The following is a 10,382-nucleotide window of genomic DNA, read 5'->3' on the forward strand; positions in this document are numbered from 1 at the left end:
GTTAAAGAAAAACACTTTAAATGTGTCTCTTAAGTTTACGGATTTTACTAAAGGTGTTACTCTAATAAAATGTATTTTGTATTGGTTCTAGTTGCTTAATGTTTTCTTGAGTTGAGGAATCCCAAACGGAGGAGACCTATTCTAATATTGGCCTAATCATCATCATCAAACTCCATTTCAGTGAGGGTTTGAGAGGCTCTAATCCTCTCTTGCAAAAGCCCTGGACAGAAACCCTGCTGTTTTGCGTACTGCTTACATGTCACCATACAGGTCGAGAATTTTTTGGTTTCCCAGACCTGTCGAGACGGAGATCAGCAAGTCTGGGGCAGTCAAACAGAATATGAGACACGGTTTCTTCTTCTTCCCCACAGCGGGGGCACCGTGAATCCAAATATTGGCTTAACAAGGGTTAAAATAATTTAAGTTTTTGTTCTTGTTTGATTTGTATTAACTCTAATATTTTTCTTGATGTTTACAATATCTCCTATTCATCGCCACTCCATCATGGAAGAGCCTGATACCTTCTCTCTATTAGAAAATCCCAAATCTATTGATGTAATGTAAAACAAGGCTAGAACAAGTCCTGGAAGCCCCTACTACCCGAGAGTAACTGGTTTCGGTGCCAGTTCCTCGCTTTGGCTCCTTGTCTGATCAATTACAAGTTCAAATTGACCCAAAATCACTTGGTACATCCAGGAGTTAGACTTGTTGTCCGAGGCCAGACGAGACACATATATGTAATTGAAAGTATTTTCTAGGTACTGGAGTGCTTTTATTCATTACCATCATAAAACTAAATTTTTCTTCAAGATCAGATACTGAATAAGAATGTTTTTCATCATTGAAATGATTTGCTTTTGCTTTGTGGAGTAGGTAGACCACCTATAAAGTAAATAAATAGGCCTACTTATTGAATAATTCACTCTATTAGATTTATAGTTTTTAATGTACAAATTAAAATTGCAATAGATAATTGTTTTAAAAACTTCACCATGCAAAGTGGATGATTATTTATTCCGTGTCATAAAATATGTTCCATATCAATATGTGTGGTTTAAAAATGTCAAAATCACTAAGTATTTTAACTTTCTAGTATTGTAGAGCAGTTCAGGGGGGGGGGTAAATAACCGTGGGATAAAGTTGATGTTGTTATTGTGAATTTCGCTAATCTATAGCGTTTGCTAGATACGAAAAATAATCCAGAAATTCATGACTAATTTTTTATTTTGCCAGCCTGTAGTAGTTCACAAAAGAGGAACAACATATTTTTTTAAAATTAAGACAAAATTGATGGAAGAGAACAATCTTGATTACGGTAGATGTGTTGGGACAAGCTTAAATGGAGTCCAATAGTATTGTCAGAATTAAAAAGTGAATTAGTTGCATGAATTCCAAATAGCCTAAATGGCAAATCCACACCTTTTTGCCTACACAGAGAGGATCTGGCAACACGTAAGATGTTCACTGATCTATAGAAAGTTCTGGGTGAAAGCGTGAAATTGTTCACTACATATAAAACCGTTCTTTGAATGCACGACTTTTTCCTCAAGTATATAATTGGAAGTTGTCACACTCAACTTATAGTCCATACTGATGTTCGTTGGCTATCTCGAGGAGAAATTCGAAATCAATCATTTGATAGTCCATACTGATGTTCGTTGGCTATCTCGAGGAGAAATTCGAAATCAATCATTTGATAGTCCATACTGATGTTCGTTGGCTATCTCGAGGAGAAATTCGAAATCAATCATTTGATAGTCCATACTGATGTTCGTTGGCTATCTCGAGGAGAAATTCGAAATCAATCATTTGATTGTCCATACTGATGTTCGTTGGCTATCTCGAGGAGAAATTCGAAATCAATCATTTGATTGTCCATACTGATGTTCGTTGGCTATCTCGAGGAGAAATTCGAAATCAATCATTTGATAGTCCATACTGATGTTCGTTGGCTATCTCGAGGAGAAATTCGAAATCAATCATTTGATAGTCCATACTGATGTTCGTTGGCTATCTCGAGGAGAAATTCGAAATCAATCATTTGATTGTCCATACTGATGTTCGTTGGCTATCTCGAGGAGAAATTCGAAATCAATCATTTTATTGTCCATACTGATGTTCGTTGGCTATCTCGAGGAGAAATTCGAAATCAATCATTTGATAGTCCATACTGATGTTCGTTGGCTATCTCGAGGAGAAATTCGAAATCAATCATTTGATAGTCCATACTGATGTTCGTTGGCTATCTCGAGGAGAAATTCGAAATCAATCATTTGATAGTCCATACCGATGTTCGTTGGCTATCTCGAGGAGAAATTCGAAATCAATCATTTGATAGTCCATACTGATGTTCGTTGGCTATCTCGAGGAGAAATTCGAAATCAATCATTTGATTGTCCATACTGATGTTCGTTGGCTATCTCGAGGAGAAATTCGAAATCAATCATTTGATAGTCCATACTGATGTTCGTTGGCAATCTCGAGAAGAAATTCGAAATCAATCATTTGAATATAGACATGAACTTCAATGTTTTATGATTGATAGATTTTAGTTGCGAAATTGTTGGCCAGACTGAAAATGACTTTGTAAAAAAAGCAAATGTATCCGATATATTCTCTGTTTTAGATTGCCTGTGCTATAAGGAGATGAACAATTCATTGTGTTCATGTTCAAGATAAAAGTGAACGCTGAGAGTTGGTAATGGAGAATTAAAGCCTGCTCCCCTCATTTCCGTGAGCTATCTTATCTTCTCATCTCATATGAGCTATCTTATCTTCTCATCTCATATGAGCTATCTTATCTCATATAATACAGACGTTACTTCAAAAAAAAAAAGATGATTACGTCCTACGCATCATGCTTTTAGTCACGCATATTAACCAATGACCTAAATTCTGCCAAGTCACTGGTTTTCCTGACTGGCTCATGCAACCCATTCCATGCTCTAATAGCACTAGGAAAGAAGAAGCATCTGTACAGATTTGTCCTAGCATATGGGACGAAGAGTGTGGCTTTATCTTTGTGTCTTTCTGTGTATCTTATTAAATTTTATTTTTGTATTTGAAGATTTTGATTCAGTGTTTTATATATAGTTGCTACTTTACTTTTAAGTCTTCTGTCCTGAAGGCTTTCTAAATTTAGTGATTTTACTAAAGGTGTTACTCTAGTCAAATGTGAATATTCGTTTGTTATGAATCTCACTGCTCTATTTTGTGTCTGTTCTAGTTTCGTGATGTTTGTTTTCTTGAGTTGAGGGGTACCAAACAGAGGATGCATATTCTATTATTGGCCTAACCAAGGTTAAATAACATTTTAGTGTTATATTCTTATCTGATTTATAGAAATTTCTTTTAATAAACCCTTATGCTTTGTTTGATTTTTTTTATAGTTTCATCAATATGGGGATTCCATGACAGTTTTTCATTTATTATAACACCTAGGTATTTTGCGTTTTTAGTCTGTGTTACTGGTTTATCATGAATAAAATAAGTGGAATTTATTTGTTTTAGTTTTTTTTTTTTTGTTACTCTTAATAACTGACATTTTCCTAGGTAGAAAGCTATTCTCCAATTTGATTCCCATTTCTGTAATTCATCTAATTTTTTTGTAAGGATTCTGTATCTTGTGTTGTTTTTGTCGTGCCATATAGTATGTTGTTGTTTGCAACCTATAAGGTGCATAGGGAGTATGTTCAGGAGATAGGATTTATATTTAGAAATAATGATACATTTGTGATTGAACAGTTATTAAATGTATTCTAGGATCAAAAATTGATTATTTACACACAAAAAATATTTGACATAGTTGATTACATTATTTTTTTATCTAAACATCTTAGAATGCCGATGACAAAATTTTAGAATATGTCAAGGGGAGACAAATTAGAAAACAGAGTATTGACTAAGAATTATCTTATTATCTCCCTTTGTGGTACCATGTATATTTAATGTCAAGGGAGATAACATAATGAGAGGCAAGTTTTTTTTTTTATTCCAAAAATTTGTTCTTTAAATTTGTTTACATAATAAGTGTATTAAATTTAATTAAATGAATTTTTTTTAATGCACCGTAAAATTTGATTTTTATTACAAGTAATCTGTCAACATGAGTTAAATATAAATAATATAATTGTTTTATCATTAATACTATCAGACACCATAATGTAGTTACCAAAAGTTATACGAACTATATAAAGCTTCTGTAACCTTCTTGATTCTGTACTGTTAACGCAGTACATATACTAAAATTGGAACGATACAGAGAAGATTAGCATGGCCCCTGCGCAAGGATGACACGCAAATTCGTGAAGCGTTCCATATTTTTTTTTTGTTTACCGAAAAATTCAATTGGCTGCTTAGGATGAAGCCCGTTTATTGTTGTTTTTTATGTTTTAAGAACTGTGAATAAAAATTAAATTTATGTAAGAAATTATTAAAAGTACTTGTGTTTTGTAGGCATGTCTAAGTTTTTGCAATAAATACTTAGGTTTTAGATAACATTAGGTAGTCAATATTCCTTTATAGTGTTCGCAAAAAAAAAAAAAAAAACCTACATAAAAAGCTTAGATACAGTTCCATAAACATGGGTTGGTATCTTTTCAATCAATCTAAATCAAACAAAGACACTATATAAACCAAATATTTTATAAATAACTTGGTTTATATTTGATATGCATCTGGATATTTCCTGGATATTTCCTGTTATAATATTCTATTAATTACAGTATTAAATGTTAAAAAAAGAACTTTTAGAAAATGTTATAACATATTTTTAAGTACGTTTATCTCCGGCAGAGAAACACTCATCTGCACAATTAATACATTAGCTATAGACAGGGACAGGACAAATCATTTGGTCGTGCGGTTTGCGCGCTGGACTGTCGTTCGGACTAATGTCTTCCTGCGGAAGGTTTGGACTAGGAAGTAAATTATCTTCAACTCTGAAGGAACATCCGAAACATGTAAAACATTTAAGAAACAAACATTTTACAAATCGTGCAAGACTATTAATTCACCCGACAATTCGTTCACCCTACGTATAGCTCACCGAAAAGTGGCTCACAGACAACTTTTTCACCGACAGTCGGTGAATGATTTGTCTTGGAACCGCTGTAGACAGAAAGAGTGAGAAAGGGAGACAGATGGTACATAACTCTTACCTAAACAAATCGTACAACTTAATTTACTTGATCACGTCCCTTCAATTGTAGATTTTTTTTTTCCAACAGCTACACGACTCGTATTTGACGTACTTATTGGCGTAGGTAGGGGGTGGGTCCTAATTCGAAAGTCCCCTCTCCCGGGCCCCAACTTGAAGGGGGGCCCACAAATGAATTTTTGAACTTTTTGTTTTACATTAAATATTAAATATTGCGCCACTGCCATGTAATCTTGCTGTTCACTTGGAGTAAAAAATTCTAAACAGTATTGATCTAGATCAGGGGTTCTCAACCTGTGGATCGCGAGCCCCTCGGGGGTCGACTAACAAATTATCAGGGGTCGCATAAGACCATCAAAAATATGGATTTTATTTTTAGTCTATTTTAACGCAAAACTTGACACAAAAGTTTTTTTTCATTGGAATGTACAATTTTTATTGTTATTTGAGGATAGATGTTGCAGACAGCTGAATCATTAATTAATTTTAAACATTTTTATAGTGACAGCAGAAACAATGTTAACAGTCCAAACGTCACAAGACGCTAGCAGTGTGCTGGCGCCTGCTTCAACTGGTCGTTATCTAGCCGACTGTTGACGCTGGAACTGTGTATTTGGTGATTTAGCCCTGTCGCGATTGAGGTGTTTGTGTAGACAACTCACATATAACTTTGTGTAGGCAACTCACATATAACACTGAACACCAGAATAATAGTTAAAAGCACGTAGCGTATACCTTTATTGATATAGAATATAGAATCATCCACAACGTTTCAAATATAGATACATCAATGAAACTGATAACAACTTAAAGGGAAACTCCGATGGTTTTGACAATTTTTGATATAATATGTGTTTTGATTTACAGATAATGAATATATTTGCAATAATAACTTAGTAATTGATGTTTTTCCGACGTAATTTTCCTGCGCATCCAAAACACTCAGACTTTCACCGGGTTTCTATGTGACGTCACAAAGGTGTTTACATTCTCGTAAAAGAAATATATCTTTGTCTATGCAGTTAGATCTAGGATCTTGTAAGCAAAGAAAAAATGCGTATTAAAAGTAGATTTACATGCTTGACTAACCACGGCAGTGTGTATTTTCTCGCCAGACCACTCAACACACAACAAACACTATCGCTTGGTTTTCTTGTCATGACCGACTACACGTTGTCTCGACTAGCCTTACACTGACCAGCTATTTACTTCTTGGGATAGGGAGAGGCTTAGATGAAAATGTTAGTTTTTTTTCTAGAGTTCGTTATCCTAATGCTTTTGGATCTATCTATACATGCTTATGTATATAACTGTATCATAGCTCTGGACTAGGACGTCACTAAGCCTAACAGCCTAACAGCTAGTGTAAGAATGAAGCGATACGATTGGTTAAATCAAGTTTCTCTTTCAGTATTGTTTAGGGAAGTGACGCATGAAATAACTTAAAACAAAATCTCAAGGAATCCCGTTTTTTTTTTTGAGATTTCAAGAATTTACCGACTAATTTATTAAATATAAAATTTTCTAAGCATTTAAATAAAAAATGATATAATGTTTACTATTACAATTTTTTACGCAGAATTTAAATATGTCAATAACTCAAATTTGAAAAACTATCGGAGTTTCCCTTTAAGTTGTCCAAAATGACTGTACCCACGCCAAGTGCCGCTTTGTCCCCACAGTACCCAGGTCACCCTGCCTCGATCAAGACCAGGTCGCCTGGTCACGTGACAGTAAAATAAAAGGGAAAAATATACAGGTGCTTATTTCTTTTCCCAATAATAAACTAAGTCCAATGTAATTAAATAAAATAGATTAGAACCACAAATAATTAAATAAAAATAGAAATAACAATAACAAAATAAAACATTCCACAATAACTAAGGCCATGATGGCGGGTAAGGGGTCAGTTGGGTCAACATTCCATAGCCAGGCCCTTCTTATCTTATCTTATATAATACAGACGTTACTTCAAAAAAGAAGATGATTACGTCCTACGCGTCATGCATTTAGTTATGTATATTAACCAATGACTTAAATTCTGCCAAGTCACTGGTTTTCCTGGCTAGCTCAGGCAACCCATTCCATGTTCTAATAGCACTAGGGAAGAAGGAGCATTTGTACAAATTTGTCCTAGCATATGGAACTAGGAATGTGCCTTTATCTTTGTGTCTTTCAGAGTATTTTATTAAATTTTGTTTTTGTATTTGAAGATTATGGTTCAGTGTTTTATGTATAATTGCTACTTTACTTTTGAGTCTTCTGTCCTGAAGGCTTTCTAAATTTAGTGATTTTACTAAAGGTGTTACTCTAGTCAAATGTGAATATTCGTTTGTTATGAATCTCACTGCTCTATTTTGTATCTGTTCTAGTTTCTTAATGTTTTCTTGAGTTGAGGGGTCCCAAACGGAGGATGCATATTCCATTATTGGCCTAACCAAGGTTAAATAACATTTTAGTTTTATGTTCTTATTTGATTTATAGAAATTTCTTTTAATAAACCCTAATGCTTTGTTGGATTTTTTTAATAGTTTCATCAATATGTGGATTCCATGACAGTTTTTTATTTATTATAACACCTAGGTATTTTGGGTTTTTAGTCTGTGTTACTGGTTTGCCATGAATAAGATAAGTGGAATTTATTTGTTTTAGTTTTTTTGTTACTCTTAACAACTGACATTTTTCTGGGTGGAAAGACATGCTCCAATTTGATTCCCATTTCTGTAATTCATCTAATTCTCTTTGTAAAATATCTGTGTCTTGTGTTGTTTTTATTGTTCTATATATTATGCAATCGTCTGCAAATAATCTGACTTTTGTTCCTGAAGTAATGCAATTTGGTAAATCATTTATGTAAATTAAAATTAGTAGTGGACCCAAGACTGTTCCTTGAGGTACACCTGAGTTTACTGTTATTGGTGTTGATTTAAAGCCATTTATTATTACAGTTTGTTCTCTCCCTATCAGAACATCTTTAATCCACTGATGCAGTGGACGGTATAGACAGTTTCGTTTTGGAGCTTGCTTTTGGACAGCATGTTTAATGTATCTGGGCCAAGGCGTTGCCGACTTGAATTGTTTCTCAAACCATTAGCGTGACACAATGTTAACTTTAGTTGCGATTATTAGCCAGCATGGGGGCATTATTAATGGCTTGAGTAATTAACATTGTTGATTTAAATATTTGTATGTTTCATACCAGCGTAATTCACAAGTGAAAGTGAATCTAAATTGACCACCGGCTGACAATGGTTATGTCTGCGCTGGTTGTGGCACAATATGTGGGTCATTAATCTTCAGACTCGAAGACAAGCCTTACATTATTCCCCATATTGTATTTATTTCTCAATAAACATTTTAAACTGCTACGCTTTTACCTTTCATTGTTAGAGGACAAAAAAAGTCAGAAGACTGTCAGGAAACAGACTCATCCCCTACATCATATTACATACAAACGCCAAAGTCAGAACTTAACTCACTAACGAGTCGAAAATAAATTATCAAGCGAGATGAGAAAGCGGTTAACTGAATAGAAAGGTAGAAGTCAGAACGTAGAAGATGTAACCAAGGGGTTGTTCCTTTGGGATTTGATCCAGACCTATCACTGATTCTTCAGCTTGTTTTCTCCCACTCCAGTTACTAGCGGCCAATGAAATAGTCGAAAGACAAATTGACACTTCTCGATCTTTCCCAACGCGATTCATCTGTTTCTGTGGCCTACGGTTAACAAGGGTGTCAAATCCCAGTATTCAGGATTCGAATACGGGACCCCGGTACGGAAGCCAAGCGCTTTGCCACTGGGCCAGCGCTTTTGCTTTGTGGTACTAGTATACCTCCGAGTATGTATTTATCCTACATAATGAAACACTGATACACTAGTGATTGAACTGTTAGTAAATGTATTCTAAGATCAATAATTGATTATTTAGAAATAAATAATATTTGACATAGTTGATTACATTATTTTGTTTTAATCTAAACATCTTTCCTTTCTTTTTTAGCATAACATTGACAAAAACCTGAGAATATATCAAGGAGAGACTAAATGTACAAAACAGAGAATTGACTAAGAATTTGTCTTATTATCTCCCTTTGTGGTACAATGTATTTTTTTTATATCAGGGGAGACGATGCCTGAGAGGCAAGGTTTTTTTCTACTTCAAAAATCACTTTTATTTTTTCTTTAAATTTGTTTACATAATAAATATATCTAATTTAATTTAATGCATCTTACAAAATATTTCGTTTGTTAACTGTAATCCGTCAATATGAATTAAATATAAATAAATATTTTATCGTTAACACTACTAAACACCATAATGTAGTTACCAAAAGTTATACGAACTATATAAGGCTTCTGTAACCTTCTTGTTGTTGTACTGTTAACGCAGTACATATACTAAAATTGGAACGATACAGAGAAGATTAGCATGGCCCCTGCGCAAGGATGACACGCAAATTCGTGAAGCGTTCCATATTTTTTTTTATGTTTACCAATATTTCATAGGTCGGTGAGGATGTTTGTTGTTTTTTGTCTATTATTATTATTTAAGATCAATATATTATCTGTGGCCCGCTAACTTTTATCTGCGTACCACCGATATGGTGTATTAGAAACAATAAAAATAATGATGTTATAAGTAAGGCGTCAAGACGGATAAAGTCGCAGCATTAGGGAACGAATTTATGATTAAATGCTTTTAAAACACAGATTTGAAGTTAATTTGATTTAATAAAGATATGAATGGACTAGATATGAAATGTTCATGTGTTAAAGTAAACAAAAACAAAAAAAAAACTATCATTGCGAAGAGTAGGTCTATCATCTTAGAATTAGGTAGATCTAGATCTATCTTAGATTTAGCCTTCAAGAGATTTTCTGATGTGCACATTTTGGCTCTATGACCTAGATTCATATAACCAACTAGCGTTTGTGTTTGGCCATCTGTCTTTTGACGGTCTTCAGTTTGATTTGATGTTACTTTACATGAGTTAGTTTTCCAGTTGGTATCTATTGAACATGTATGTCACGTTTTATAAAGATTGGTCAAATGGTTTTTATTTTCATACATTTATTCATTCACACATACAAGCATACATACATATATACATATGTGCGCCTTACTTTCTGCTTTATAGTATAGATAATTGTTCTTCTTTTTTTTTTTCTTTTTTACATAAGAAGTTTAAAAATATAAGAACTTTAAAAATATAGAGATATAGA

At 33.8% G+C, this 10,382-nt stretch overlaps 2 non-coding genes across 2 annotated transcripts; both read left to right on the forward strand.

Moving 5' to 3' along the window:
* The first annotated feature begins 4,218 nt into the window (after positions 1–4,218).
* LOC129924861 (U6 spliceosomal RNA) lies at positions 4,219–4,324 on the forward strand. Its single transcript, XR_008776770.1, has one exon. It is a non-coding gene; the product is annotated as a U6 spliceosomal RNA (small nuclear RNA).
* Positions 4,325–9,534: 5,210 nt separating this feature from the next.
* Positions 9,535–9,640, forward strand: LOC129924854 (U6 spliceosomal RNA). The gene has a single exon (XR_008776764.1). It is a non-coding gene; the product is annotated as a U6 spliceosomal RNA (small nuclear RNA).
* Positions 9,641–10,382: the final 742 nt, after the last annotated feature.

This window comes from Biomphalaria glabrata, chromosome 2, assembly GCF_947242115.1.
Source record: "Biomphalaria glabrata chromosome 2, xgBioGlab47.1, whole genome shotgun sequence".
NCBI lineage: Eukaryota > Metazoa > Mollusca > Gastropoda > Planorbidae > Biomphalaria > Biomphalaria glabrata.